Source organism: Sus scrofa, unplaced genomic scaffold (assembly GCF_000003025.6).
Source record: "Sus scrofa isolate TJ Tabasco breed Duroc unplaced genomic scaffold, Sscrofa11.1 Contig2031, whole genome shotgun sequence".
NCBI lineage: Eukaryota > Metazoa > Chordata > Mammalia > Artiodactyla > Suidae > Sus > Sus scrofa.
This window is the reverse complement of record NW_018085005.1, coordinates 24,508-51,629: the sequence shown is the minus strand read 5'-3', so window position 1 is coordinate 51,629 and position 27,122 is coordinate 24,508. Positions and strand designations below refer to the sequence as shown.

The 27,122-nt window shown below is 51.4% G+C and overlaps 1 pseudogene across 1 annotated transcript in view; it reads right to left on the bottom strand.

Moving 5' to 3' along the window:
* The window catches only part of LOC110255234, a 30,019-nt pseudogene extending 14,426 nt beyond the window's left edge, over window positions 1-15,593 (bottom strand). Inside the window, exons 1-5 of the transcript XR_002341147.1 lie at window positions 15,443-15,593; window positions 10,766-10,973; window positions 5,183-5,327; window positions 2,490-2,623; window positions 75-226 (exon numbers count right to left, since the gene is read on the bottom strand). The product of XR_002341147.1 is annotated as a liver carboxylesterase-like (transcript). The remainder of the gene's footprint in view (window positions 1-74; window positions 227-2,489; window positions 2,624-5,182; window positions 5,328-10,765; window positions 10,974-15,442) is intronic.
* Window positions 15,594-27,122: the final 11,529 nt, after the last annotated feature.

Sequence of the window (27,122 nt, the reverse complement as noted above, 5' to 3'; positions counted from 1 at the left end):
AAAAGTTGCATGACTACACTGACTGGTCTGCAAGGGGTCCCATCAGCAGCCACATCAGGGCCGGGAACACTTACCAGAACAGAGACACTTCCCCTCCTGCTGACCTCCAAAGATGGTCACAGAGCCTGGGTCGCCTCCAAAGTTGGCGATGTTCTCCTGGACCCAGTGCAGTGCGGCCACCTGGTCCAAGTGACCCCAGTTGCCCCGGCTGTGTTCGTCCCCTGTGCTGTAAGAGAACAGGGTGGGGGTGACAGCAGAGAGGTCAGCCAGGGCTCTCAGGACCACAGCTGGGGCTGGGGGGCTGGCTGAGGCTACTGGGAAAGACCAGGCTTCCCCAGCCCTGACCCTGGGGTCTTGGCCTGCCCCCCATCCTGTGGCCTGTGTGCTGTGGGCTGTGCACATCCATCCTGCTTCCAGTCACTGAGCGTCCGCTATGAGGCAAACACTGTTCTAAGAGCAGAAGCACACGTGGAGCACAGCAGGCAAAACCGCCGACTACACCCAGCTCACACTTCAGATCCTAAACAAACGCACAGAGGAAATTAGAGTACAATGTCAGGGGTGCAGGTGTATCCAGGAAAAGTAAGACCCGGTGAGGGGACAGAGCAGGAGTAGGGCAGTGGGGTCCTATGTCAGATCACATGACCAGGACAGCCTCCTTGAGGCCGTGATATCTGAGTATAGACTTGAGTGAATAAGCATGTGCGCTTTGTAAATATTCTAAGAAGGGAATTCCAGGCAGAAGATACAGCAAGTGGAAAGGCCCTGGGCCCAGGGAGCAAAAGGGTGAGGTTAGGACATGCAGCTACGGAGGGCCCTGAAGGCCTTGGTAAGGATGTCAGTGTCATTGTAAGCGAGGTTGGAAGACATTGCAGGGGATGGTGGCTCGCTTCGGTTGGTGTCTTCAGTGACGACCCTGGCTACGCTGTGGCTCGGACAGGGTTTAAAATAGCAGGGTTATAAAGGTAGGTGTTCTTCTAACAGACCAGGGCAGAGACCCAGGGGGCTGTGAATAGGGTGAGTACAAGGCAGGAGGTGAGAAGTGGCTGGATTCTGCATATGCTGTAAAGGTGGAGCCAAAAGCACGTGCTGGGGATGGGATGCGGGGTGGGAGGACAAGAGAAGAGTCTGGGCAAATACAGGGCTTTCAGGCTGAGTCGCCAGAAGGGTGGAGCTGCCAGCAGCTGAGCAGGAGCCCCTGTGGGGCAAGTGGGGGTGTTTGGGGGGCAGGCAGGGCGGTGGGAGTCAAGGGTGACGTCTGTCCCTGGAAGGTGAGTGTCCGTTGGACGTCCCGTGGAGGCGGCAGGAGGTAGTTAGTGATGGACACGTGGCTTTCAGAGGAGAAACGGAGCTAAAACCAGGCATCTTGGAAGTGCCCCCTGTGGTGACTCAGGGACCCAGGGGACCGGCTTGGGAGACACACACAGAGCCTGAGACGGGGAGGAGGAGGGTCAGGGAGGGGCTGAGAAGGAGCAGCCATGAGGCAGGAGGTGGCTGGAGCCCAGAGAAGGGAGCTTTTCCCAAAGACTGAGGGTCCATGCGTGGATGCTGCCAGGTGCGGGGGAGGGCAGGAGCTGTGGGTCCCTGGTGACCTGGACCAGAGCGGCCCTGTGTCGGATCAGAGTGAGACCCTGACTGACGTGGCAGAGAGGCTGGGGGAGAGGCCAGGGGAGTGTGCGCAGTTATACTGGAACTGGGAGCAGGTGCACAGCCTTGGGGGGAATGCGAGTCTCAGGGAAGGTGGACATGCTGGACCGACTCGCCTGGACACCCCTGCTCCAGCCCAGAGGACTTTCCAGAGAGGTGAGGTCCCCTCCCCCAGGCCACCATTGGCCATCTCAGGGTTAGAGGTCCCGCGCCAGTGCACTCAGAAAAGGCTCAGAAACTGTGCCTGCAGGAAACCAGGCTCCCGTCACCAGGAGACTCGTGGAGGAGACGCAAGGCTTCACTGATGCGTGTGCCAAATTCCAAGAAGGAAATGGAGAGAGTGAGCCCGACATTCCCCCCAGGAGTGGTGTCCCCTGGGGCCTGATGCTCCCCAAGCTCCCGGTTCCTGCCATCTGTTCCTTCACCCACAAGAACTCACGGGGCTCCCACCTTGAGTCCACTCCTCCCCTCCTTCCCCCTGAGGGAAGATGTGTAAGCCCCTCGCAGGGGTGGTGAGGGTTCACCGTCATCCTAGAAGTACGCCTCTGCTGGGGCAGCAGCAGTGAAAAAGACGAGGACTTCAGATCAGGGGACATTTGGCTTGGGCTTTGCAGGGATAATAGGAGTTTGTCAGGTTGATTAGGCATTGTACAAGCAAAAGCTCAGAAGTAAGTGGACCAGGGTGGCTGAGGAATGAGAAGGTAGGTGGCGCCCAGTGTGAGGGGACTTGGATGCCTGACCAGGGAACCGAGGTCCCCTGGAGGGCTTGCATGACCAGAGCTGAGTCCAGCACCCTCACACTGGGGAGGGCAGTGTGCCGTGAGGAGAGTCCCTGGTCTTACCTGAAGAATCCCCAGATGCCCAGGCGGTACTGGATGGCCACCACCACCACGTTTTCATGCGCAGCGAGGGCCAGTCCATCATAGGTGGAAGCCCCGCCCACCACCAGACCTCCTCCGTGGATCCACACCATCACCTGGACGGGGAGGAAGCAACCATACTGGTGATAGGAAGCAGAGCTGGCTCCCTGGGTGGTCACTGAACCATTCTCTCAGCCGTGGCCCAGGCCACCCTCCTTCTCAGGGACTGCTCCTGCCTGTCTCTCCAGCTCCAGTGCCACCTCCTCTCAGCGCTCTTCATGCTGAGAACATCATCATGGGAGCAGCCAAGGCTGAGAGTGTCATCTTCTCCCCAGCAGTCCCATCATCCTCACTCCTGGACCCTCAGGCAGCTCAGCACGTTCTGCCTGCAGTGGCCCTTGTATTTCAGCTTGACCTTAGTTTCCTTGGTGGGGTGAGATCAGCTTCTCTCGTGTGTGAAATACCGTGTTAAGAAGCACATGCACTGGGTGGGACCCCTTCTGAACAAGCTTCCTGCTGCCTCTTCTGCTCCCTAAATCCCACTCATCGTCACTAGGAAGCCTAAGAGCCGCCTCCTCCAAAAAGTCCTCAATCAGGAATTTCCCGTCGTGGTGCAGCAGAAATGAATCCGACTAGGAACCATGAAGTTGCGGGTTTGATCCCTGACATTGCTCCGTGGGTTAAGAATCCGGTGTTGCCATGAGCTGTGGCGTAGGTGCAGTGGGCTCAGATCTGGCATTGCTGTGTCTGTGGCCTAGGCCTGCAGCTGTAGCTCTGATTAGCCCCCTAGCCTGGGGACCTCCATATGCCACAGGTGTGGCACTAAAAAAAAATAAAATAAAAATGCAAAAAGAAAGTCCTCAATCATTCCGATGAATATGATCTGAAAACTACTAGATGGCAGGGAATGTGGTAGGAATTGAGGTTGAGACCGGAGGCACAATTCATACTGCATGGCTCTTGAATTTAAAGAGTACATATAGCAAGGAAGTGAGAGTGGCAAATAATAATGATATTGTAATAACCGATTCTAAAAAGTAGCTTGAAAAATACACTATGTGCCAAGTATTATTCTAAGCATTAAACGATAAACCACCCCAAGGCCACACTGCTGATAGATGGGGGACCAGGACTTGAACCCTGGCAGTCTGGCTCCAGAGCCCACATGTGAGCCGCCCAGCACACAGCAGCCCATGGCCACGGGCAGTAGGCTGGCTGCTGGGACAGGAGGGATTTCCTTCCTTCGTCTCTAACTAATGCCTCAGGAAGACTTGCCTCGGGTGCTGGGCCAGACACTGACATAAATCTTGATACTCATCACTGAACCCCGGGTGGGGTTATCGCGGTTTGGGGGAAACAGAGCCTGGGCTCCCTGGTAGTAAAGGCAGAACCAGGATTTAAAGCCAGACCCTGGGCCCCTTGTGTCTACAAGTGGAGGTTCTCCTGCCTCCAGGTTTCCGGAGCCCGTACCTCTTACTCTTCAATCCCTGCCTGCCCCCGGGGGAGGGGCCGAGGGTGCGGTCACCTCTGAGTCCAGCCTGAGCCAAACCGGGTCAGCAGTGGTTTGCTGAGGAAGCGTGTCCAGCTCTGGGGGCCCAGATGGGAAGATCCCGGGAGGCAGAGGCTGTGAGGTCGAGCTCTCGTGTTCCTCCTTTCTCCTAAGGCCCAGTTCTAGCTCCGTGTAGGGGGCACTGAGGAGCTCACAGAGGGATGAATGGATGAATGGATGAATGAATGCATTAACTGCTGTTCCCATCCCTTTGAGCCAAGCATGTGCAGGGCCAGGGTGTAGTCACCAGTTCACAGACCCCCCACGCTTGGGCACCAGGCGAAGCGTGTTCCTAGAGATGGATGGGTGCTCTCACCCTCCTGCCTCCAGCCCACTGACCCCTCCTTTTCCAGCTGAGCTGTCCCCCCAGCTAGCCGGAGCCGGGACACCTGCCTCATCTCTGGGCTTCTGTCTATTCGGGAAATCCTGACTCACGGGGTCCTCAGCCTGGGCCAAAGATAATGAGGAAGGGAAATTAGCTACAGTAGACTCTTGACAGTTGTCAAAGGCAAAAGAAAGGGCCTCTTTGTTGCTTCAGGCCCTGTCCCCCAACCTGTGACAGTGGGACACTGGAAGTTGTCAGAGAGGGTCTTTGTGTGCTGAGGAAAAGCCACACACAGGCCCCACTTGCTAGTGTGGGTCAAAGAGCAGGAGTGTGACCATCAGGAGACCGTGCTCTAGTCCCGCCAAGCCGCCTCTGTGACCTCACCTTCGCCCCTCTGGGCCTCAGTTTCCCCATCTGTGAAGGAGGGCTTGGGCAGTTGGCTCGTCTCCAAGGTGCCTTCCTGCTCCAGCATTTTTGGAAATTGTGTGTTAGCCTCTCTGGGAATCTGGTTCCTAATCTAGCAATTATGAGTCATCCTCCTTGTCCATCTATTAGCATGAGAGAAGTTGGAAAAATTACAATGTGCATTACAGATGGACAGCAGACTCCCCAGAGGCCCTATGTCGGTCACTGGGAGGAACTGGGGTGAGGAACCTTGTGTCCCCTGACGTCCGGTTAGGCTGTGGTGGTAAAGGAATCCCCGAGGCCCCTGGACCAGCCATGGCCCGAGATGCCCCCTCCCAGGACTGCCCTCATCCCTGCCAGTCTACACCAGCCTGGACCCGCGGTTCCACTGCTTACCGGCAGTCTGCCCCTCTTTGTCAGGTCAGCAGGGGTGTAAATATTTAGGTAGAGACAGTCTTCAGAAAACTCCGGAATGAGCCTCTCCTTTCTGTTGGTAAATAGATCTGAGAGCATCTGTCCCCCAATTGGCTCTTGGCAGCACCTGGGAGGGGCAAGGAGATGGAAGAAGTGCTGAGGTTCAATCAGAGCTCAGCAAGGTGTTGTCTCCTGCAGTCAGGTTGGTCCTGGGACTGACAGGATTCAGCCAGTAGTGTGAGTTGTACTTACCAAACTTCAGACCTTGGATTAGGTCGGAGACCACCTGGGGTTTCCAGTGGAGGCTTCTCAGGCTCGCCAAGGTCTCCCAGGCACCTGTGTGGTGACCCCTGACCCTCTTCCCTTCCCAGAGCCTCGGGCTGCCCTGGGGCAAGGAAGGAGGATGCCTGGATGCTGCTGGGCCTGGAAAGGACCATTTCCTGCCTGCCCTGGGGCCAGACCAGCTCTCTGCTGGGCGCTGCATGATGCCCGCTCTAGGTCCACCGGGATTCTGCCAACAGGGAAGCGTGTTCTTGTCCACAGGAGAGTTCCAGAAACCGGGAGCTATCACTTAAATGGCAGGTGTTTAGGGCACGCAGCAGCGCAGGGATGAAATAACTGTGGGGCCGCCTTAGGAGAACCGCCTTCTAGCCCTGCCCCAGCCACTCACTTGCTGGGTTTCCTTGGGTGACTTCCTTGCCTGCTCTGGGTCCCAGTCTGCCAGGTGTAAGGGGACGGAGTGGTTTCTGTAAGGGACTTGCCTCGCTAACGTGCGAAGATTCTATCATCAGCCCGTCACAGGCAAGCCCGATATCCCTAGAGCAGATCTTAAAGAGGCAGGAGAGGGTATCATCAATGCTGCTTATTGAGCCCTCCCAGCATCCCAGTGGTTGTTTTAAATACTCTCTCTCTCTCTCTCTCTTTTTTTTTTGGTCTTTCTGCCTTTTCTAGGGCCGCACCCGCGGCATATGGAGGTTCCCAGGCTAGGGGTCTAATCAGAGCTGTAGCCACCAGCCTATGCCACAGCCACTGCAACGCCAGATCTGAGCCGCGTCTGCGACCCCCACCACGGCTCACGGCAATGCCCGATCCTTAACCCACTGAGCGAGGCCAGGGATCGAACCCGTAACCTCATGGTTCCTAGTCGGATTCGTTAACCACTGCGCCACGACGGGAACTCCTAAATTCTCCTTAAATATTAACTGATTTAATCTTCAGATAGCCCCATGATATAGGTTCTATTATTATCCCCATTTTGCAGTTGAGAAAGCTGAGGCGCAGAGAGATTAGGGAATCTGCCCAAGGTCACACAGCCAGGAGGAACCACACTCTGTCCTGCACACTGTCTGTGCTTATGTTTCCCAGAACATTACAAGCCACATTTCTGATCTCAGTGTCCCCAGAAAGCAGGCATCACTGGTCCCAGTATGTAGATGTGGTAGCTGAGGCACTAAGGTGCTTGGATGACACAGCTGTCAAGTAGCAGAGTCAGAACCCCAAAGAGAGCCTCTTGATTTCCACCCAGGGGGGAACTTTCCCTAGGTCAATGCTGGGCATATTATTTATAAAGGAAGAAAATCAAAAATTAAAGACTCAGGAGTTCCCGTTGTGGCTCAGGGTGATGAGCCAGACTAGTATCCATGAGGATGCCAGTTTGATCCCTGGCCTCGCTCAGTGGGTTAAGGATCCAGTAGTGCTGTGAGCTGCGGTGTGTCACAGACGGGGCTTGGATCTGGCATTGCTGTGGCTGTGGCCTAGGCAGGCAGCTACAGCTCCAATTTGACCCCCTAGCCTGGGAACCGCCATGTGCTCCAGGTGTGGCCCCAAAAGCAACAAAAGAAAAAAACATTCTAGAGATAAGTGTCTTATTATTCTACAAAAAAGATTCAACGTCTCTAGTGTTCAGATAAATGCAGAATGGAAAGCATAATTATATATTTAATGATGATGATAATTATTATCATAATTTTGCCTATTCAGTAGCCAAAAAAGTTTTAGTAAATCCAAGCATACCAAAAATTCAGCTAATGGAGTGTAGTTGGACTATTTCTGGAAGGAACTTTGTATTTATTTTTATTTTTTTTCTTTTGTGTTCAGGGCCACACTTGTGGCATCTGGAGGTACCCAGGCTAGGGACTGACTCGGAGCTGTAGCTGCCGGCCTACATCACAGCCACAGCAACTCCAGATCTGAGCCACGTTTGCGACTTACACCACAGTTCACGGCAACGCCGGATCCTTAACCCACTGAGTGGGCTGTGGATCGAACCCTCATCCTCATGGATACTAGTCAGGTTCGTTAACTGCTGAGCCAGGACGGGAACTCCTGGAAGCAAACTGTTAACATACTCTTACTCAGAAATGTAATTTCTTGGAGGTCCTGTCGTGGCTCAGAGGTTAACGAATCCAACTAGGAACCATGAGGTTGCGGGTGGATCCCTGGTCTTGCTTATTGGGTTAAGGATCCGGATTTGCCGTGAGCTGTGGTGTAGGTCACAGACGCAGCTCGGATCCAGCATTGCTGTGGCTCTGGCGCAGGCCTGTGGTTGCAGCTCCGATTCGACCCCTAGCCTGGGAACCTCCATGTGCCATAGGAGCGGCCCTAGGAAAAGCAAAAAAAAAAAGCAAAAAAAAAAGAAATGTAATTTCTTGGAACTTCTCCAAAAATATTCATGAATTTGCATGACGATTTAGGTACAGAATGTTCCTCACAGTACTAATTATATATTATTGCAAAATCTGGAACAGTCGATAAGGAATTGGGTAAATAAATTAAGACGCCGTGAATAAAGTACTGCGACTGTTAGTGTCAGGTAGTGATATTTAATGACATAGAGTGATCTCATGATGTACTTCAGTGAGCAAAACAGGCATGCAAAGTGTCTGTAGAGTGTGATAGGCTATTGTGATGTCAGAAGACCTATAGGAGTTCCTCGGTGGCTCAGTCAGTTAAGAATCAATCCGGTTTGGCCACTGCTGTGCTTCTCGGTACTCCTGTGGTATGGGTTTGATCCCTGGCCCGGAAACCTCCCAATGCTGAGGGCACAGCCAAAAACAGAAAAAGAAAGAAAGAAAGAACGGTATGTTTGAACTTTGTCCAGCTTCTGCTGAAGAGCTCTAAAACCCTTGGGATTTCCTGAGCGATGAGAGCACCAAAGGTTAACAAGGTGATTGGGGACCTCACCTAAGGATGCAAGTTGGGTGCCAGAACCACCGTGTGATTCCAGGGTTGGAACTTGCCGTCACAGCCCCCTGACCGCTGGAAAAGGTCGGGAAAAGGGAGATGGGCTGGAGGGGGAACTCGTGCCCAATGGCCAGTGGTTTCAGTCATCCTGCCCGTGTCACAAAGCCTCCAGAAACCCCAAAAGGACAGGGTTCGGAGAGCTGCCTGGCTGGTGACCCCAAACTCTTCTCAGGGCGACCGTGCCGGGCCCCAAGCGCCAGGAGGCTGGCAGCCGCTTTGTCACGGGCCTCATCTTGTGGGTCTCCCGCTGGCTAGTGCTCTGTACCTTTACTATGCGTCCTGCTAAGCGGCTCCTCTAGCGAGTAAACCAGTTTTCCGAGTGCTGGGAGCTGCTCTAGCAAATTAATAGAACCCAAGGAGGGGGGCCCGGGCACCTCTGATTCAAAACCACTCCGTCAGAGGCCTGGGTAACAACCTGGACGTGGAGCTGGCATCGAAGGCAGAGGGAAGTATTGGGGGACTGTGCCCTGAACCTGTGGACTCTGGCGCCGACTCTGGGGACAGAGGGTCACAATCAGTTGAAATGTCGCACGCCCACATAGCGGGAGAACTGCTGTCTGGTGTGGAAGAGAGCACACACGTGAGACCTGGAGTCAGAAAGTTATGTGATCCCATTTTGAGGGGGAAAATCTGCCACAGATAAACGACTGGAACCATAGAATCAAAAAAATGAACGGCAGGTCTCCCTAGGTGGTGGAATTGTGTATGATTTTCACCTTCTCTGCTTTACTTACCGGTACCTCCTCACTTGTAGGTAATACGTATTTTTATTGCTTTTGCAGTCAGGAAATAAAACATATACTTGCATTAAAAAATGAAACTTGGAGTTCCTGTCGTGGCACAGTGGTTAACGAATCCGACTAGGAACCATGAGGTTGTGGGTTCGGTCCCTGCCCTTGCTCAGTGGGTTAGGGATCTGGCGTTGCCGTGAACTGTGGTGTAGGTTGCAAACGCGGCTCGGATCCCAAGTTGCTGTGGTCCTGGCGTAGGCTGGTGGCTACCGCTCCGAATGGACCCATAGCCTGGCAAACTCCATATGCCACAGGAGCAGCCCCAGAAATGGCAAAAAACCAAAAAAAAAAAAAAAGAAAGAAACTTCTTGCTTGCAACCAGGAAATATAAACAGTGAATGTTATTTTAACAGAAAGGGAGGAAGGAAGAAAGGGAGTAAGGAGAAAGGAAAAAAGCGCAGCAAGAGGCAGGACCCTGAAAATTTTCAGAAGACTTGTGCCGAGATAAATATGGTCTGAATCAGTGCTTGGCAGCTGTCCCAGGTGCCCTGGGGCACAGCGGGGAGTTCTCTTGGCCCAACTTGGCCAGGTAGCTGGAACACATCAACCACGACTCTGCTTGTGACTGGGGTGTGGACACATCTGGGATTTGGGAACTTGCCCAATCAACACCCCAAAGCCCTACCCACTCATGCCCGCCTCCTGGCCCACCTCGCTCCCCACTGTGGCGAAGTTCAAGGAGAATACAGCGAATTGTGAAAATGAATACAGGGGAACCATCACTGAAAAATGGAATCCCGAGGTCAGGAGGGGGCGCTCAAGGAACATTCCACTCCACCTAAGCATGGCTCTGACTAGGAAGAGGAACTTTGCACCTCTGGCTGGAAGTGACCCAGTTTATTTACTACAGGAAAGATTCCTCCGTGCCTGGCAACGGCTCAGCCAATGCGGGACTGTCATAACACAGCCAATTAACATCCACGAAATGACAAACTCCCAGTTTCCTCCAAAGGATTTTTCTGTATAATGGTCCCGCCCAAATTCTCCTTTTCTACAGAAGGGTTTACTTTCCTTTGTCTTACCAAACTTGCATGTGGTGCCCCCTCCAGTTGCACGTCCAAACTGCAAGTCTTTGCTGCTCCCAATACATCCCTGGGTTTGCCTGTAACATACCTGGCTGGGTGACTGTTCTAGATTGCTAGAGCATTACCTCTGAGTCCCCTCGCCTGCTCTCCTTTCTGTTTTCGTCCACAGGACTTACCGTCTTCTAACACATGACACAATCGATTTGTTAGCCTGCGTATTGTGTAGTAACCCTCTGCCCCTGCTACAGTGCAGCTCAGAGAGGCTGGGAGGTTTGTTCTGTTCACGAGTAGATGCCAGGAAAATAGACCATGGCTGGCAAAGTTGCTCAATAAGTACTAGTTGAATGAGGGGCTCCAGAACGCTGTGAGAGTTCTGGAATGTTTGTAAAGATCTACAATCTTATGAGGTTTCCAGACCAAGGTAGGAGTCAGTCAGAGGACTGCCTTGGCTCCTTCCTGCATCCCTTTGAGGCCACCATCCCCGCTGAGAGATGCCCCTGGCTTACATGGGAGGGTAGGAGGTGGTGTTCTTCACGAAGCTCCATGGTTCTGCAGGCTGCGGCGGAGCAAACCTCAAGGATCCGAGAGGGGGCTTGGCAAAAGGGACTCCCAGGAAGACGGCCACCGGCTGTGCCAGGCCTTCTAAGCTGACGTACTTCCCCAGGACTCGGCCCTGGGCAGTGTCCACAACAGGCGGCGAGGCTGGCTGCCCTGCTGGACATTGGGAGGAAATGAGGACCTGTCAGTGGTGAAGGTTTGAGCTGGATGCTAGGTGGGTCCTGCCGCTGTCGGTGTGTCCCGGACGAGTCGGCTCAACGCTCCAAGCCTCAGTGTCTTCGTCCAGAAAAGAGAGGGACCCTGACTGTCCTTCCTTCCTCACAGGGCTGGGTGAAGGAGGGAGCGGAACTGGAGCTATCCCAGCATCAGGTGCAAAAGAAATGCAGGAAGGATTCCTGCTGGGAAGGAAGAAGGCGCTCAGTTTCCACACCCAGGAGCCTCCGGCAACAATCATCCATCGGACCCCGGCGGCGCTGAGCTGGGCGCTGGGTGAGAGGAGGAACAAGAGGCGGCCGCTCTTCTCAGAAGTCGGACCTCATGGGGAGAACGAGCCCCATACACGCCCGACCCTACAGCTGGGAAGACAGCGGTCGGTGTCCTGGCACAGGAACCAAGTAAGTCCCCAGAGGAGAGGGAAGAGGGAGGGAGGTCCCCGGATTGGTGGCCTCGTGGAGGCAGTGACTTGGAGCTGGGCTTGCAGGAGGGCAAGGGGTGGCAAGGCGGGGGTGGCGGGGTGGGAAAGGGGTTGGAAAGGTACAAACAGCGATGCGAACGGGCAGAGGCGAGGCTCAGGGCCAGCAAAGGGCAAGGCCTGCCTGGGGAGGAAGAGAGTGCCCAGCGGGAGCAGGAAGAGGAACGGGGAGTGGAAGGTCATCCTGGAAAGAGACAGGGTCAGGTCCGGGAGGGTCTGCAAGCCAAGGAGTCAGGCTTGACTGAGGCTGGAAGTGAGCACGGCGAACTGTTCTGGAGCAAGAGAGAGACACAACCCGCCCGAGGAGGCTCCTGCTGGAGGCTCTGAGCAGGGTCCCCCAGAGGGAGAGGCTGAGGGCAGAGGCTGCGGGATCCCCTCCCGTGGAGCACACAGGTCTTTCTCCCTGAGCGCAAGCGCGTCCCCCGGCAGCTTCCACCCCAGGCCTGTCCCGCCTGCTCTGGGACCCCGTCCCGCACCCCCAGGGGGCAAGCGGCCTGAGGACCATGTTCATGCCCAGCCCTCGACGCTTCTCTTGGCCGTCCTCAGTAGCCTCGGTTGGGTTAAGCAGCCTAACGGGAGGCCAGCTCTAGCCTCTCAGCCTCCCAGCTGCTCCCCTGTGCATACAGACAGAAGGTCAACGTCTCCCTCAAAAGATCTGGTCTCACAGAAGAATATGCGACGACGAGCTGCAAGAGAGATGAAGTGGACAGAAGCCCCACTGGCCAGGGTGAAGAAGTGGGGTGCTGGGCTGAGAGGCAAAGGCCAGATGGTGACAGCAGCAGTGGCCACTTATGCTCTGGGTAATGTTCATATCTTGAGCGTTTATGATGTGCCACGTGCTTGTGCCAGTTCCTTGGACGAATCTCTACAAAAGCTTTGCTAGGTAGGTGTCAGTATGCCCATTTGATAGATGAGGAAACTGAGCAAATGGAGGCAGCCAGTATAAACCTTCTGAAGGTGGAAATGATATGGCCGTGCCAGGATGTAACCGGGTAAGGGACGAATCCACTCCTCCTTGGGAGGAGTTCTTAGCCTGCTCTTACCCTCGGTTCCTGGCCTCAGCACCAGGAAGAAGATAAAACCCAGATGGAGCCTGGGCTGTCAGGGCTTGGCCGTCAGAGCAGTGTCTCTGGATTCAGGGGCTGGAGATAATATCCGGAGTGGGATTTACCAGTTGACCTTGGGCAAAAACATTTCCCTCTAGAGTCACTCTCTCCATCTATAAGATGGCACTGATGCATTTTGAGCTTCCTCCTGCATCGCTGTATTAGCTATGTTGGTTTTTTGGGGTGAAGGCCTAACCACCTTGGCCTCAGACGGGTTCGAACCTGCGCCATAAAAGTGACCCAAGGCACAGCAGTGACAACACCAGATATTTGACCTGCAGGGCCACCAGGGAACTCCTAGCCTGTCTTTCTATCCTGTGTTCTGGTGCTCTGACACCTGGGGCCTTGCTGACTCTGGAAGGACTGCCCTTCTGAGAGGCAAAGGCCAGATGGTGACAGCAGCAGTGGCCACTTATGCTCTGGGTAATGTTCATATCTTGAGCGTTTATGATGTGCCACGTGCTTGTGCCAGTTCCTTGGACGAATCTCTACAAAAGCTTTGCTAGGTAGGTGTCAGTATGCCCATGTGATAGATGAGGAAACTGAGCAAATGGAGGCAGCCAGTATAAACCTTCTGAAGGTGGAAATGATATGGCCGTGCCAGGATGTAACCGGGTAAGGGACGAATCCACTCCTCCTTGGGAGGAGTTCTTAGCCTGCTCTTACCCTCGGTTCCTGGCCTCAGCACCAGGAAGAAGATAAAACCCAGATGGAGCCTGGGCTGTCAGGGCTTGGCCGTCAGAGCAGTGTCTCTGGATTCAGGGGCTGGAGATAATATCCGGAGTGGGATTTACCAGTTGACCTTGGGCAAAAACATTTCCCTCTAGAGTCACTCTCTCCATCTATAAGATGGCACTGATGCATTTTGAGCTTCCTCCTGCATCGCTGTATTAGCTATGTTGGTTTTTTGGGGTGAAGGCCTAACCACCTTGGCCTCAGACGGGTTCGAACCTGCGCCATAAAAGTGACCCAAGGCACAGCAGTGACAACACCAGATATTTGACCTGCAGGGCCACCAGGGAACTCCTAGCCTGTCTTTCTATCCTGTGTTCTGGTGCTCTGACACCTGGGGCCTTGCTGACTCTGGAAGGACTGCCCTTCTGAGAGGCAAAGGCCAGATGGTGACAGCAGCAGTGGCCACTTATGCTCTGGGTAATGTTCATATCTTGAGCGTTTATGATGTGCCACGTGCTTGTGCCAGTTCCTTGGACGAATCTCTACAAAAGCTTTGCTAGGTAGGTGTCAGTATGCCCATGTGATAGATGAGGAAGCTGAGCAAATGGAGGCAGCCAGTATAAACCTTCTGAAGGTGGAAATGATATGGCCGTGCCAGGATGTAACCGGGTAAGGGACGAATCCACTCCTCCTTGGGAGGAGTTCTTAGCCTGCTCTTACCCTCGGTTCCTGGCCTCAGCACCAGGAAGAAGATAAAACCCAGATGGAGCCTGGGCTGTCAGGGCTTGGCCGTCAGAGCAGTGTCTCTGGATTCAGGGGCTGGAGATAATATCCGGAGTGGGATTTACCAGTTGACCTTGGGCAAAAACATTTCCCTCTAGAGTCACTCTCTCCATCTATAAGATGGCACTGATGCATTTTGAGCTTCCTCCTGCATCGCTGTATTAGCTATGTTGGTTTTTTGGGGTGAAGGCCTAACCACCTTGGCCTCAGACGGGTTCGAACCTGCGCCATAAAAGTGACCCAAGGCACAGCAGTGACAACACCAGATATTTGACCTGCAGGGCCACCAGGGAACTCCTAGCCTGTCTTTCTATCCTGTGTTCTGGTGCTCTGACACCTGGGGCCTTGCTGACTCTGGAAGGACTGCCCTTCTCAGCATGAGGCAGTCCTGGAGCTGCCTTCCCAGTGGGCCAGAGCTTGTACCCCATCCGGCTTCTTTATGGGGCTCTCACACACCTGCCCACTGTCATCCTGCCCTTATCACTCCAGGGTCAACTACCGGACACTGTGGTCAGTCCCGGTGCCCCAGAAACTGTTGACATTGGCTACTCTGCCAACCCAGAACCTGCTTATCCCACCTCACCTCTTCCTTCCCTGCCATCTGCCAAGATAAAAGTTCCTACCGCCCCCCCCAGTTTCGCCTTCCTCCTTCCACCTAGTGACCCACCGGGTGCTTCACCTCCCGGCCCACCGTGGTGGGGCTGTACCTCCTCCTCTGGGCAAATGCATGTCATAGCATCTTTTCAGTAGCAGTTGAAATGATCTCCTGACCTTTGCCCCCTAGAATACCCCAAATTTTCTATTAATACGCTGTCTTTTAAAACAACTCCTTTCTGCCGTTTTTTGCATTCTCCATTCCAAACACTCTTTAGAAACAGCCCCTTTCAGCCTCACAACAGGCCGATGAGGTAAACTTTGCTGTCACCCCATTTTTTAGAGGGAAAAACCGAGGCACTGAAAAAGGAAGTCCCTTGCCTGAGGACACAGTGCTAGTAAATGCCCAGCTGGGATGTGAACCCACACACGGGGATGTCTTCAGAGTCCGTATTAATATTCCGGTAAGCTACGCTCCTTGCTTTGGCCACAGCCATGTTCATAATCAGGAGGAAAATCCAAGAGGTTCCAGAGTCTCCACTGGGATCGAGGAGGTTAGCTCGGTGTCCCCCTTGGGCGTGTGCAGCTGAGTCTAAGGGGTTTACTGTCCACTGTGTCCCCTGCTGCGGTGGATTGGCTGGGCTAGACTGTCCCAGTCCCCGGAGCCTGCACAGCCTCAGACCTGTCACACCTTTGCCCTGTACGGATCTCTGCCAGCTCGTCCCTGACAAGGATTTCCAAAGGTCCCCCACTACCTGCATTTCAGGAGGACTTACCCCAAGTTGCAGAAGAGGCGAGGGAGGTCAGGACCAGCGGGAGAAGCCACATCTTGGAAGGAGGGCAGCTCCTATGCCTGCAGGTCTCTGTGCTCCTCAATAGGCCCCACCCCACCTTCCTCCAGCCCCGCCCCTGTCCCTCCCAGTGTAATGGGAGACAACAGAAAATTTCTCCTCCCTTTCCTGTGGGTGGCCTGTAAGGCACGCCCTCCCAGAGTTTACCCAATTTTAAAAAGAGAACCTGAATAAACTCTCCAATTACAGAGAGCCACACTCTTCAAACAACTTGTCTCAGAAGGGTTTCTCCCCTCCTGGACTCTCACCTCAAGGTGCTGTGCGCTTCCCAGAGGCAGCCACAAGCAGACAGATGCCTTTGGGCACGAGGAGGCTTTAGTCTGGGGTCCTCAGAACAACCTGAAAACTCTCAGAGGCACCCGCAGCCACACAGCTTCCAAGCTGGGGAATTTAGGGCAAATCTCTTCATTTCTCCAGGCTTCTGTTTCATAGAGTTCCATGCTCTTATCTTGGAAGCATATTAAATCCAACCAGCCTCTCTTCTGATGCTTAAACTACCTTTACATATTCCTGCCAGGAATATGACTTGGCCTCCTGTTGCTCACCCCCCAGAGGTCAGGGAGCTCACTGCCCATCCAGGCTGGGATCTTTGGATGGAATGTCCTCATAGTAAAGGAACTTATCTGTGCAGAGTCTCCTGCTGTAATTATTCACGCCTTCGTCCATCCTCCATTCTTCCTTTGATGTTTTTTCATTATTCCATTTACACATTCATCCTCCAAACATTGACCAGATGCCTGGCGCAATGCTAGGTGTTGTGGACACAAAGATGAGTTCAAGACATGTTCCCTCTCCTGGAGGAGCTCACGTGTAATAGGTGAGACAGATGCGGGGAGAGGTGATAGGGCGATTGCAGCGCCACGAGAAAGCACCAATGGGGAGGGACACAGGGGGCTCTGGGAACCCCTGGGAGGGTGTCCTTTACCTGCTGGGGCCGCAAGGAAGACAGATGCTCAAAGCCTGTTTCAGAGAATCTTTAAGTGAACAACACGAGGATACTCTCGTACTGCTGGCTGAGGAAATACTATGCTTTCATTCAAACTAGCGATGCACACCTGTGTTTACTGACAAGGAAATATAGCCATGATCTATTGTGAAGAAAGAAAATCAGGTCTTAACAGAGTTGTGGCTGCTTTGAGACACAGTTTGGCCGTTCCTCAAAAATTAAACAGAGGCTTACCATAAGTCCCAGCCATTTCATTCCTAGATATGGATCCAAGAAAATTGAAAATATGTGCATTCAGGAGGTTCCCTAGTGGCCTAGTGGATTGAAGATCCAGCGTTGTCACTGTTGTGGCATCAGTTCGATTCCTGGCCAGGAACCTCCTGCATGCCGTGGGCACACCCAAGAAAAAGAAAGAAAGGAAGGAAGGAAGAACGAAAAAAAGAAAATAAGTCCATTTAAAAAACTTGTCCACCAATGGGATTATTGTTTGTAATGACCTGTATGGAAACAACTCAAATGTCCATCAATTAAAGAATGGAGAAATAAAATGTGATCCCCATACAAATGGAATATTATTCAGTTATAAAAAATGAAGTACTGATGTATGACAAACACGGATAAACTGTGAAACCATTACACTACTGAAAGAAACCAAAATTCCCTCAGTTGATTTTTTACTTTTATCACATTTACTTCAAGGCATTTTATAATGTTCCCTTTAGGGAAATGCGTAGACTTTTCTTTTTGACAGTTGCATCAAAAAAAAGAACTGACCCATTTAAGAAAACTGCCCGTATAGTCCAGATGGTGTGCTGATGTGACTCAAAATGTAACAGTAGCAGGAGGACAGCAGGTTCCAGAAACCCTGCACATTTCTAGGCTGCACTGAAAAATGTCGTAGAATCCTGGGTTCAGAGAATGTTGATCCAAGGTGGATAGTGGATGAGAGATCACTTCATCCATAGCCCGCCCCACCACTCGCTTTCCAAAAAGGACCCTTGAGGTCACCGTGTAGGGTCGCTGCTCTTCTAGTGCAGTGTCCTCTGCACCATGAAGGCTCTGCCTGGCTAAGTCCCATGGTGAACGGACAAAGTCAGAAGGGCCCAGTAGAACATGGGCTCATATTTGTCCAGAGCTTGCTCTATCTACTATGTGCTTCACCTGTGCTTCACCGTTGAGTGAACCGCTGGAGGGCAGGGGGGGGGTCTCTCCTAAGACTTGCCCGGCTACTAAGGCATTGAGGCCAGTCCAGGATTTTCCTCTTCAGACTATCTAGTGCCACATGGGAAACCCTCTTCGGCAATTTCCCAAGAGCCCAAATCTCTATCAACTGCCACTGAAACAAGAGCCGTATCACTTACAGCTAGTGTGACCCAGGGAGAGGACAGAGGATAAGCACACTGAGGTCTGGCCTGGTGCCACATCCAGCGCTTCTGCAGAGTCATCATGATCCAGAAGTAGGCATGCGCAGTGCAGCCGGAAAACCTCCAGGTCTGGGCGTAGCTGCCTCTGCAGCATATTGGGTGTCGGTGTCACAAGAGGGCGTGGGATAGACCAATAGGGCTGGGAGAATGATTCATCCTTCCTTTTGCATTTCGCTAGGAGGGTCTTACAGTCTTCATTGTCCAGGAGCCAGGTCTGTGTCCCAAGTTGCTACAGGCCACTGGTCAAGGCAAAAGGCAGGATGGCTACGCCTTAAGAGCTATGGGCATGTGTCAGGGAGGGCTCTCGTGTGTATGAGTGCCGAGTGATTAGAAAGAGCCTTGCTGTCCGCTTAAGGAGACAGCCTCGATTGTTCCACGTGGATGGAGATAGGGGTGTTCTTTGTCAGGGTGCTCTTTCGTTTATTTATCCAGGCTGCCCTTATAGCATGCAGAATTTCTTGGGCCAGGGAGCCAAGCCACGTCACAGCAGCAACCTGAGACATAGCAGTGACAACACCAGATCCTTAACCTTTCGCACCAGCAGGGAGCTCTCTGGGATGCTCCTTATGACCCATGTTTCTTTCCTGAAAGTGGGAGGAACCCCAGCCCTGGGCCGTCTTCATGGCAGCAGTCACGTCTGGGACAGACTGTCCTGCTGTCACAAACCCTCCCCCTGCGCCGGGCTGCCACAGTGGCGAGAATGGGTGCAAAAGAACGTCTGTTTCAGGGCTTGGGTCTCCGGCAGCTTCCTTTCAGCTGTAACGTATGACTTTGGCCAAGACCCCATGAGTTTTTCCAAGGTTGTCACGTGCTTGATGGCTGTTGGTCGCCCAGTTTTCATTGATGTCCATATGGGTCTGTCCTGCACAAGTCAGCTTTGACCAATGACGGAGGGAAAACAGTGCAAGCATGGAGAAGGCACAGCTGCCTCTTCACTCCGCTGCCCTGGAGACACCCCTCACATCTGTGTCCTCTCCATCAGCAAGAACGAAGCTCATGACCCCAGGTCCCCGCGGTGTCTACCGTAAGGGCTGCAACATTGTGCTGCTTTTGTTCAGTCCTTGGCTCTTCCTCTTACTTGATATGTGGCTGTGGGCCACTTCCTTGTCCTGGCTGAGCACTGGGAGACAATGGTTTCAAGTCACAGGTTTATCTTGAGAACCAACGAGATCCTGCATGCAAAACCCTCAGCGCAGCGGTTCCCACATGGTGAACTCTCAGGAAATACTCGTTAAGTGAACGTGTCCATGGATGTAAGTGGAAAATACTAACGTGATAAAAGCACCCACACTACCGTAGCCAGGAAAGGGCCGTTGCAATACAAATCAGACGTATAACCTTTGAATTTTTCCTACCCAAAGAAAGATATGTATTTTCACTGCAATGGGATATTATACATGACCAGATTTTTAAAAGTATTTCTCTGCAGGAAGATAGTCCACGTGCCATAAGTGTCACCTTTTTAAAGTGTACAATTCAGTGGTTTTCGGTATAGTCGCAGAGTTGTGCAGCCATCGCTACCATCTAATCCCAGAACGTCTTTATCACGTCAAAGAGACTCCTCTTACCCTTTAGCAGTCATTCAATATTCCCCCCTCCGCCAGCTGTGGCAACCACTAACCTACTTTCCCTCTCTGTGGATTTGCTTCATCTGGAATTTCATCCATATCACACAATATATATGCTTCCCTTTCTGGATTCTTTCGTTAGCATAGTATTTTCAAAGTGCATTCACATGCAGCATCTGTCGGTGCCTCATTCCTTTTTACGGCTGAATTCTATTCCATTGCATGAAAAGATCTGATTTTTATTTGGCCATTCGTCAGTTGGGGGAACAGTTGGGTTCTTCCCCTTTGGGCAATTATGAATAACGCTGCTATTTTTGCACAGGTTTTTGAAAGGATATGTTTTCGATAATCTTGGGTATATACCTAGGAGTGAAATTGCTGGGAAATACGGTAACTCTGTGTTTAATTTTGGAGGAACTGCCAATCCGTGTCCTACAGCAGTCATAAATATTTTATAACGTATTTTTTTCCTTGTCACAATAGATTGTGACTGTCCTCCCGTGCACATTCATGGAACTGTAAATCACTACTTTGCATGAATGCATAGTCTGCCTTTGTCAGCTAAGAATCAGTACCAGAGTGTGTTTGAAGAATTCCCTATAGTTGGACACTTAAAGATTCTCTGAAACAGGCTTTGAGCATCTGTCTTCCTTGCGGCCCCAGCAGGTAAAGGACACCCTCCCAGGGGTTCCCAGAGCCCCCTGTGTCCCTCCCCATTGGTGCTTTCTCGTGGCGCTGCAATCGCCCTATCACCTCTCCCCGCATCTGTCTCACCTATTACACGTGAGCTCCTCCAGGAGAGGGAACATGTCTTGAACTCATCTTTGTGTCCACAACACCTAGCATTGCGCCAGGCATCTGGTCAATGTTTGGAGGATGAATGTGTAAATGGAATAATGAAAAAACATCAAAGGAAGAATGGAGGATGGACGAAGGCGTGAATAATTACAGCAGGAGACTCTGCACAGATAAGTTCCTTTACTATGAGGACATTCCATCCAAAGATCCCAGCCTGGATGGGCAGTGAGCTCCCTGACCTCTGGGGGGTGAGCAACAGGAGGCCAAGTCATATTCCTGGCAGGAATATGTAAAGGTAGTTTAAGCATCAGAAGAGAGGCTGGTTGGATTTAATATGCTTCCAAGATAAGAGCATGGAACTCTATGAAACAGAAGCCTGGAGAAATGAAGAGATTTGCCCTAAATTCCCCAGCTTGGAAGCTGTGTGGCTGCGGGTGCCTCTGAGAGTTTTCAGGTTGTTCTGAGGACCCCAGACTAAAGCCTCCTTGTGCCCAAAGGCATCTGTCTGCTTGTGGCTGCCTTTGGGAAGCTCCCAACGCCCTGAGATTAGTGTCCTTGAAAGGAGAAACCTTATAAAACAAATTGTCCAGGAGTCTATGGCTATCTGTTATTGGTCGTTATCTCTGGGCTGTTAATATAAAGTGGCAGACTCCGAGGGGGTGGGGTGTGACTGAGAGTTCCCAGCTGAAGCCCAGAGAACTTTGGAAGCTCGGGAGAGCTTTTTGGCTGCTGCCTCCTGACTGGGCCACTGGGCAGGAGGGGCTGGAGCTGGAGGAAGGCAGAGCTGGGGGTGGGTGGGATTCACACAGCCCCTCCAGACCAGACCCACTGAGACCAGCGGGTATGGGGGTGCTGCTCACCTTCCAAGATGGGACTCTTTGCTCAGGTCATGACCTCTCTCCCCTCTCCCACAGCTTGGGGTGAGTCCTCCTGAAATGCAAATCACCAGGGGACATTTGGAAATCCTTGTGGGGAGGAGGTGCCAGAGAAGCATACAGGGCAAAAGTTTCCCAGCAGCTCATGCCCTCTGGACTTGGAGCTTTGAGCCCAGCCAATCTGGTGGCAGGAGACACAGGGGAGGGTAAGTGCCCAGAGACACACCTGCAGGGGCCCTGTGCAGGCAGGAAATCAGCCAACCTCCTGCCTCACTGCACCTAGTATCTTCCTCTTGATTATTAGCATGGAGGAGGCCAAGCTGTGGAGCTTGACCTCCCAGACTGTGAAGAAGTCCTCTGGGGCCAGAGGACGTGGGTTCCCATCCCAGCTCAGCACTCACTGGCTGTGTGTCCTTAGGCAAGAAGCTTTCCTTTTCTGTGCCTCTGTTGTGCTTCTCTAATGGAGGTGACAGCTCTCTCTACCTCATGGGGCTCTTGTGAGGCTGAAATGCATTGTTGCTTCTGAAGAGTGTCCGGGATGAGAGAGGGTGCAAAGAAGGAATGCATAAATAAAGAGGTTGTTTTAAAATCTAGACAAATTGAGGTGTGCTAAGGCCCATAAGTCAGGAGGAAACTCCTACTTAGGAGATAGTTTGTTGCTCACATTTCACCAGAGGAGGGAGCCCAGTACCAGATGGTGGGCCACGAGGTGAAGCACCAGGTGGGTTGGGAGGCAGAGGGAGGAGGGAGGAACTGGGGACAAGAAACTTTACCTTGGTTGCTTGGGGGCTGCACACACTAGCCAATTTTAACAAGCTCTGTGGCTTAGAAACCACCCACGGTTTTCAGGTACTTGGCCCTGGAGTGATAAGGGCAGGATGACAGTGGGCAGGTGTGTGAGAGCCCCATAAAGAAGCCAGATGGGGTACAGGCTCTGGCCCGCTGGGAAGGCAGCTCCAGGACTGCCTCATGCTGAGAAGGGCAGTCCTTCCAGAGTCAGCAAGGCCCCAGGTGTCAGGGCACCAGAACACAGGATAGAAAAGATGTGGTCAATACAGGATGCAGCAGGAAACTCAGAATGCATCCCTGCCACTTTCTGGATGGGGAAATTGACTCTAGAGGGAAATGTTTTTGCCCAAGGTCAACTGGTAAATCCCACTCCGGATATTATCTCCAGCCCCTGAATCCAGAGACACTGCTCTGACGGCCAAGCCCTGACAGCCCAGGCTCCATCTGGGTTTTATCTTCTTCCTGGTGCTGAGGCCAGGAACCGAGGGTAAGAGCAGGCTAAGAACTCCTCCCAAGGAGGAGTGGATTCGTCCCTTACCCGGTTACATCCTGGCACGGCCATATCATTTCCACCTTCAGAAGGTTTATACTGGCTGCCTCCATTTGCTCAGCTTCCTCATCTATCACATGGGCATACTGACACCTACCTAGCAAGGCTTTTGTAGAGATTCGTCCAAGGAACTGGCACAAGCACGTGGCACATCATAAACGCTCAAGATATGAACATCACCCAGAGCATAAGTGGCCACTGCTGCTGTCACCATCTGGCCTTTGCCTCTCAGCCCAGCACGCCACTTCTTCACCCTGGCCAGTGGGGCTTCTGTCCACTTCATCTCTCTTGCAGCTCGTCGTCGCATATTCTTCTGTGAGACCAGATCTTTTGAGGGAGACGTTGACCTTCTGTCTGTATGCACAGGGGAGCAGCTGGGAGGCTGAGAGGCTAGAGCTGGCCTCCCGTTAGGCTGCTTAACCCAACCGAGGCTACTGAGGACGGCCAAGAGAAGCGTCGAGGGCTGGGCATGAACACGGTCCTCAGGCCGCCTGCCCCCTGGGGGTGCGGGACGGGGTCCCAGAGCAGGCGGGACAGGCCTGGGGTGGAAGCTGCCGGGGGACGCGCTTGCACTCAGGGAGAAAGACCTGTGTGCTCCACGGGAGGGGATCCCGCAGCCTCTGCCCGCAGCCTCTCTCCCTCTGGGGGACCCTGCTCAGAGCCTCCAGCAGGAGCCTCCTCGGGCGGGTTGTGTCTCTCTCTTGCTCCAGAACAGTTCGCCGTGCTCACTTCCAGCCTCAGTCAAGCCTGACTCCTTGGCTTGCAGACCCTCCCGGACCTGACCCTGTCTCTTTCCAGGATGACCTTCCACTCCCCGTTCCTCTTCCCGGTGCAGATATATACCGCATAGTATAAATCTCAATGTCACATCAGCCTGTACAGATACTTTGGATGCCAGCTTCGCAAATGTACATGTGTCTCATGACCTGCATCCTAAGGGATGAAATATCACAGCCTGACATGTAATCCCTGAATTACATTGTAGATTGTCATTTACCCCACTCCTCATCAGGGGTTATTAAGTGTTTTGATGTTTTTAATGATATACTTAGCACTGTGATGAACATCCTGTAGCTACATCTTTACACACACTCGTGACTAGCTTTGGATAAGCTCCAAGCGATGACATTTCTGAACGAAAGCATATGCACCTTTTTAGAAAGGGTCTGGAAAAGCGATGTTTGCACGTTGTAAGTAAGGGCCCAGTTTGGAGAAAGGAATGCACGCCTTCACCCAGATTCCGGTGGAGACCAGTAACCCTGCCACATGGCAGCAATGTTTTCATAATCACTTCTGTGTTGTTGGCTACCTGACGGGTTAGGAAGCAAATGTTTCGTTACCCCAGGCTTTTGCCAGATGTCCTATCATTAACTCATACTGTGTTGAGTGCTCTGTTAGTTCCCTTTTCAGTACTTTTTTCAAAAGCTTTTGAGGCATTAAAAAAATAAAGAACAGCGTTTGCAGACAGGAAAACAGAGAAGTTGTTGGTACCACACCTGTGTTATCGGAGACGGTAAAGTTCTTTACACGGAAGGGATATGATACAAGACAGAACCTTGTGAGAAACACGGGTGCACATAAAAGAAGTGAAGAGCTACAGAAGTCTTGACATAAATGTAAAATTTGTTTTTCTTCTTTTCAGTCACTGTCTAAAGCAAGGAGTGTCAATAAAGTGTGTGTTGGGAGCAGAAGTAAAACACGTGGCAGAAATAGCACATGGCAAAAAAGATGGGTAGAGAGCTATTGAAACTACGCTGTTGTAAGGTCCTTACACTTCATGGGACGTGGGATACTAGTCACCTCTGGGTGTCCGTGGGGACTGACTCGAGGGCCCCTGCAGATACCACAACCCGTGAATGCTCATGTCCCTTATATAAAATGGCCTAGAATTTGCATATAACATACACACATCCTCCTGTATACTTCATTTTCTTTTCTTTGAACATTTTTAATCATTTCTTTATATATGTATTTTTTCTACTGTACAGCATGGCGACCCAGTTACACACACACATATGCATTCTTTTTCCTCACATTACGTGTTCCATCATAAGGGACTAGTCAGAGTTCCCAGTGCGACACAGCAGGACCCCATTGCTGATCCATCCTGAAGGCAACATTCTGCATCTATTTCCCCCAAGCTCCCAGTCCCTCCCAGTCCCTCCGCTTCCCCCTTAGCAACCACAAGTCTATTCTCCAAGTCCATGATTTCTTTTCTGTGGAAAGGTTCCTTTGTGCCGTATATTAGATTCCAGATATAGGTGATAACCTGTGGTATTTGTCTTTCTCGTTCTGACTTACCTCACTCAGGATGAGAGTCTCTAGTTCCATCCACGTTGTGGCAAATGGCATTATTTTGTTCTTTTTTGTGGCCGAGTAGTATTCCATGGTGTATTCCTGATCCAGTCATCTATCAGTGGACATCTGGGTTGACTCCATGTCTTGGCTATTGCGAATAGTGCTGCAATGAACATGCAGATGCACGTGTCTTTTTCAAGTAGAGTTTTGTCCGGATATATGCCCAAGAGTGGGATTGCGGGGTCATATGGTGGTTCTGTGTATAGTTTCCTAAGATACCTCCATACTGTTCTCCACAGTGGTTGTACAGCTTACATTCCCACCAACAGTGCAGGAGGGTTCCCCTTCCTCCACACCCCCTCCAGCATTTGTTATTTGTGGGCTTAGTAACGATGGCCATTCCGACGGGTGTGAGGTGGTATCTCATGGTGGTTTTGACTTGCATTGCTCTAAAAATCAGTGATGTTGAGCACTGTTTCAAGTGCTTGTAGGCCATCCGTATATCTCTTCGGGTCCTTTGCCCATCTTTCAATTGGGCTGTTGGCTTTTTTGCTGTTGAGTTGTATAAGTTGCTTGTACATCCTAGGGATAAAGCCCTTGTCCGTCGCATCGTTTGAAACTGTTTTCTCCCATTCTGTAAGTTGTCTTTTTGTTTTCTCTTTGGTTTCCTTTGCTGTGCAAAAGCTTGTCAGTTCGATTAGGTCCCATGGGTTTATTTTGGCTTTTATTTCTGTTGCTTTGGGAGACTGACCTGAGAAAACATTTGTGGGGCTGATGTCAGAGAATGTTCTGCCTATGTTCTCTTCCAGGAGTTTGATGGTGTCTTGGCTTCTGCTTCAGTCTTGCAGCCATTTTGAGTTTGTTTTGGTGCATGGTGTGAGGGTGTGTTCTAGTTTCGCTGATTTGCGTTCGTTCAGCTGTCCAGGTTTCCCAGCGATACTTGCTGAGAAGACTGTCTTTTTCCCATTCTATATTCTTGCCTCTTTTGTCAAAGATTAATTGGCCATAGGTGTCTGGGTTTATTTCTGGGTTCTCGATTCTGTTCCGTTGGTCTGTCTGTTCAGTTCCACACTGGCCTGATTACTGTGGCTTTGTAATGTCGCCTGAAGTCTGGGAGAGAGATGCCTCCTCCTTGGTTTTCGTTCTTCAGAATTTCTTTGGCACTTCTGGGTCTTTTGTGGTTCCATGTAAAGTTTTGGATTGTTTGTTCTAGTTCTGTGAAAAATGTCATGGGTAATTTGGTAGGGATTGCATTGAATCTGCAGATTGCTTTGGGTAGGGTGGCCATTTTTACAATATTAATTTTCGCAACCCAGGAGCATGGAATGTCTTCCCATTTCTTTACATCTTCTTTAATTTCCTCGATTAATGTTTCATGGTTCTCGGCATGTAAGCCCTTTACCTCCTTGGTCAGGTGTATTCCCAGGTGTTTGATTTGTGGGGGTGCCATTTTAAAAGGTATTGTATTTCCGTATTCCTTTTCTAATAGCTCATTGTTCGTAATACAGAAATGTGACTGATTTCTGAATGTTAATCTTATATCCTGCTACTTTGCTGAATGTGTTGATCGGTTCAAGCAGGTTTTTGGGTTGCGTCCTTAGGGTTTTCTCTGTAGAGTATCATGTCATCTGCATACGGTGACAGTTTTACCTCTTCTCTTCCTCTTTGGATGCCTTTTATTTCTTTTGTTTGTCAGATTGCTGTGGCTAGGACTTCCAGTACTATGTGGAATAGCAGTGGTGAGAGTGGGCATCCTCGTCTTGTTCCAGATTTTAGTGGGAAGGCTTTCAGCTTTTCTCCATTGAGTATTATATTTGCTGTGGGTTTGTCATAAATGGCTTTGATTCTGTTAAGGGATGTTCCCTCTATGCCCACTTTGCTAAGAGTTTTTATCATGAGGGATGTTGGACTTTGTCAAATGCTTTTTCTGCATCTATTGAGATGATCCTGTGGTTTTTGTCTTTCCTTTTGTTAATGTGGTGTATGACATTGACTGATTTACGTATGTTGAACCACCCTTCTGAGCCTGGGATGAATCCCACCTGGTCGTGGTGTACGGTCTTTTTCGCATGTTGTTGGATTCGGTTGGCTAAAATTTTGTTGAGAATTCTTGCGACTAAATTCATCGAAGATGTTGGTCGATAGTTTTCTTTTTTGGTGGTATCTTTGTCTGGTTTTGGAATTAGGGTGATGGTGGCGTCATAGAATGTCTTTGGGAGGAGTGTTCCTTCTTCTTCAACCTTTTGCAAAAGTTAAAGGAGGATGGGTATGAGTTCCTCTTTGTATGTTTGGTAGAATTCTCCTGTGAAGCCATCTGGTCCTGGACCTTTATTTGTAGGGAGTGTTTTTACTGACAT